The following is a 4,470-nucleotide window of genomic DNA, read 5'->3' as shown; positions in this document are numbered from 1 at the left end:
ACGGGCTGCTAATTTAGCCTCACTTTGCCACCTAATGCTTTTTTATTTGGTCTGTGGAGATCTTTTCACTAGCTGGACTTGTGCCTTCTGTGTTTGCAGGCTCCATAGCATTTTCTACTTATCCTGAGCTGGCTCAAAGGGTTAAAGTGTTCTTTGTTTTGGGACCAGTAGCCACAAGCACACACTCTACCAGTCCTCTGGTAACATTCACAGGTCTTCCCCAATGACTGATCAGGGTCTGTCATTCCTCTTTCTAAAAGACATAATTGACTGTTTTGTCTCTACTGGACTCACTCAACTTGAACTGATTTTAAGGGGATGAGGAGTTAAGAATTAGTTTATTGTATCAGACTGCAGACAGTGCTGGTAGATTTCAGACTTTCCACCAAGCTAAGCTGCAAGGCTTGATGCGGTATGTTTTGCAACTTCTTTAACAAAACAGGCATACTTTCCTCATTATTTGTTTAAATCAAATATTCTTGAAGGAAGCTCACAAACAGAAGAATAAAAGGAGTTTAATACAATCTACTAAGTATAATCTTAAACACTAGTAGAAAGCTAAACATAAGGTATTCCAAAACTTATTTTTTTTAGACATGCAGTTCATTTATGCTTGTGAAACTTTTACTTGTAAAATGATAAAGGAAACAATCTCACACCAGACTTTGTCAATTTAGGAGAATTTGCTGGGAATGGTGGAAAGCCTGCATGCTATACTTTATGCCAAACTGCAGGTGCACATCCTCTTTCTTTCCAGGCTGTACCCATTATATACATATGTATATGTATAAAGCATCCAGCTCAACTCCCTTCTCATTGGTCTGCTCCCTCTTTACTTAGTAGCAATACCCACAGTACAGTTTGTGCACCTGCCTGGAGGAAACATTATAGCAAAAAGAGACTTCCTATACTCTGCAGTCATGCGTACAGCCGACTGCCCTTTCTCACTGAGGTCAGTGTACTAAAATCACATGAATAGTGACCTCCAAGACTCATGCCTAATAATAAGAAGCAGGAAGAACACGTGGTGTGCTCTTGGGAAGAACACACTTTAAAGGATACTGGGATGGCAAGCAGTTTCAGCAATCTTAGTTATGAGGCAAGGCTGTCAGAGAAGAGGGAGTGAGAGATTTCTGCATGAAATAATCCTGCAACACAGGAAAAAAATAGTTTTGCAGTTTTCCTCCTCTCAGTTACTACTTGGTGTCAGAGGAGCTCTTCAACAAAATGAACTGCTGAAAGGGCCTCTAACACAGATCTGCAGACCTCTGGGAAAATTTTCTGGCATTTTCTACATGGCTGGGGACAGGATACGAAGTCTGAACACAGTAAGCATGTCCAAGAACACCTTAATACACCTAAAGCTAAAGTAATTCTGATGGAAAACATTTTTCCTGCCTTGTGTCTACAAACAGTTGGAGGGACATAGAGAAATGTGTTGGGGTTTTCAAGTAACACCAACTAGGACATCAGCTAATGATGAGATGTGCCACCTGATGCATTCAAATCACACAAGGAGGAAAGGCTGAATTCAGAATGGTCCCACCTTGCAATGATGTCCGTCAGTGTCCCCTCTTCTGAGGCTAAGCCAAAGAAGAGTTGGACAGATACCAAAGCTTTTTAAAATGGACAGCTAGATGGAGAAAGATCTTTTTTCTTTTGCAGAATTTGTATCTTCCTTCCTAAATAGGAAGACATACAGATGATCTACACATAAGAGATTGTTTCTTTTTGGTTGCTACACATCAAAACATTTACAGCCAAAACTCAAAGCTGTTTCTTCACACTTCTTTCAACAGCAAGATCTCATGCCTATACTCTGGCTGCTACCATTTTTTTCTTGCAGACCTTCCAGATATCTGTTCTCAGATATCTGGAAGCCTTTGATCTCTCAGACTATATAACAAGTGTTCCCATAAAAAGCTCCCACACACGTAGGCCTCATTATGCTCAAGCAGACAGTCTATTAACAATCCTCCTCTACTGATCAAACACATCACTATTTAAAAGAATCATACCAACTGTAGAAAATGGGAAAAATAAAGGCCATACACAGTCCCCAAACAATGTTTTCCATATGACTAAGCACTACTGTGGGAAAGACTCTCCCAAAGGGATAAATACTGTTTCCTACTGTAAAGTTACATATTTGTGAGTCTCTCCTCAACTTTCTTTTTGAGATTTGAAGAATATCCTATTAAAATAGGGCTTTAACACGGCAGCAGTTATGTTGCCTATGTCCCTCACAGCTTTATTGTGTCACAACACTGGATCATTGCCTTTGTAACCCCTCTGCTTTCTCTCCAGGGTTGAACAGATACATAAGTCAGATGTTACCCTGCTGGAACATCAGTACAGAACATTATTCATTGTGCCCTGAGTACTGACCTATAAACAGACTCTTATTGTTGCTTTTTATGCAACTGACAACATACAGGGAAGTCCAGAGACCATGGATCTGGGAAACTGCCTTGAAAGCTGCAGAAGTGAACACAAGCACGGTCTAGGCACTTGGCAGGCAGTAGAAGGATCGTGGAAACTTGAGCAGCCAGGGGGTGAGCCAGACAAAGAAGTGATCTGGGTTAAAGTTTTTCTTCCAGAGGATTAATTGCAGCCTGGATCACCTCCCAAAGCCTCCACAAAAGCTTCTGCTGGCACAAGCAGCAAGTGGGGAACTGCCTCTTCTGCTGGCATCTTACACCACTCTCAGACTAAAGCTCGTTCTGCCGATATTCCAAAACAGACCAGGGCAAGAGAGCATTGGCTCAGAAACACACCACTGTATATGCACAGAATTGTGCCACTTCTACCAACACTTAAATATATGTATGCTTCTGCACAGACTCCTGAATAAAACTCCCAGAATCCAGACCAGATTCCATCCAGAGCCAGAAAACATAGACGAGTTAGCAGATTTCTAGCATATCCTCGATTACTTAAAGGTTTTGAGAAAAAAAAATGCACACAGGTCTTCAGTAAGATTCTCTTTTTTATTACTATTTTTCCTTTTAGAGAAAGTGCATTTAAGACGACAACAGTTTTGTGTTAAGTTAATTACACCCTGCTCCCAATAGCCAAACTCTGGTAAGAAACATAGAGCCTCTGGAGATGTTGCCACTAGCAGACTAGACAAAACTGACACATAAAAGCCAAGGTGTGTAAGGAGGTACCATAGGTTACGCTACAATAGTAAGAGCCTTGACACCTCTGTATCAAAAACAGGGACCCCAGCTTTGGCTAACTAAGATAGTCAAGCAAAATTTTAATAACAAAACACACCCATGGTGGTGGCTGAGGATATTGACCTACAAGACTATCCCAGGAGGTGAAAGATCACATTAAACAGTTCATCATCACAGGCCAAGACAGGGCAGCTCAGGCACTGTGGGTGTTTCTGGGTGAGGGCTTAAACCCAGATTCATCAATCAAGATTTGTGACAAACGAAACCCATTTGATGATAATCTGGGAGATCGACATCAATATATAAGCAAAACATGTTTGTCTCATGCAATATAGAAAACACATGCTAAGAAGATGATGCACCTTCTTTAGCAGCCTGTGGGACCACTGGGAACTGAACTCACAGCTTCTGGAAAGATTCACAGGCTGTTGCAATTTGAGTCCAAATAGTTCTGAGCCTCACACAGGGCACCAATTGTCACAGCACAAACAAGCTAACAAGCTGCTAAAAGGCTTTACCATGGGTCAAGCTCTACTGTCAGTGCTCTTTCCATACAACAAACCACACTGCTGCCTCCTCTCTGCTACGTCTGAGTTCTGCCACCTCTTGGCTCCCCTTACATCCAGCCTCTCCTTCTCCCGCACTCCTCAGAGCTATTTAACCACTTTGTGGGAACAAGCTACAGCTGCACATCATTCATGTTAAACAACTCACTGCCGTGGAAGCAAGGCCACAGCTGTATACTATCAATGTTAATCAACCCACTGCCTTCATTCCTCTACAACAGGCTAAGACACAGAGAGGCTGCTCTCACCCACACCACATTATTTATTAACCCCAGTGTCCTGAATGCCACAGAGAACCAGATCCAGCCCACCTCCACACTGTAGCAGGGCAGACCCGGCACAGGCACATCAAACACTGCTCCCAAGGAAAGCACAAGCTCGAAGTCTGAAAGGAGAGGGAGCAGGACCAAGATGCCAGCTTAGCTGAAAAGGAAGCAAGTGCCTTTTGAACTGCCTGGCAGCAAAGCCCTTCACCTCTGCTCCAGTTCACACTCCTGCAGCATCACCTGGCATTCAGGCAAGATGCACCCTGTGAACCTGACAGCATGGCGCTGCACAAAGCATATGATGGAAGGGGGGGGGGGGGGGGAACCAGAATTGCAACACCGAACTCCTCCTACCCCCACCAGTGGTGCCTGTTTGCTGCTGCAGCATCAGGGCTAACCACGGGATGAACACACGCTCTCCATGACCTGGAGCACGTGGCTGTGCCTGGCTGGGGA

The sequence above is a fragment of the Falco naumanni genome, chromosome 9 (genome assembly GCF_017639655.2).
Source record: "Falco naumanni isolate bFalNau1 chromosome 9, bFalNau1.pat, whole genome shotgun sequence".
Lineage (NCBI taxonomy): Eukaryota > Metazoa > Chordata > Aves > Falconiformes > Falconidae > Falco > Falco naumanni.
The sequence above is the reverse complement of the archived record's forward strand: the minus strand, read 5'-3'. Positions refer to the sequence as shown.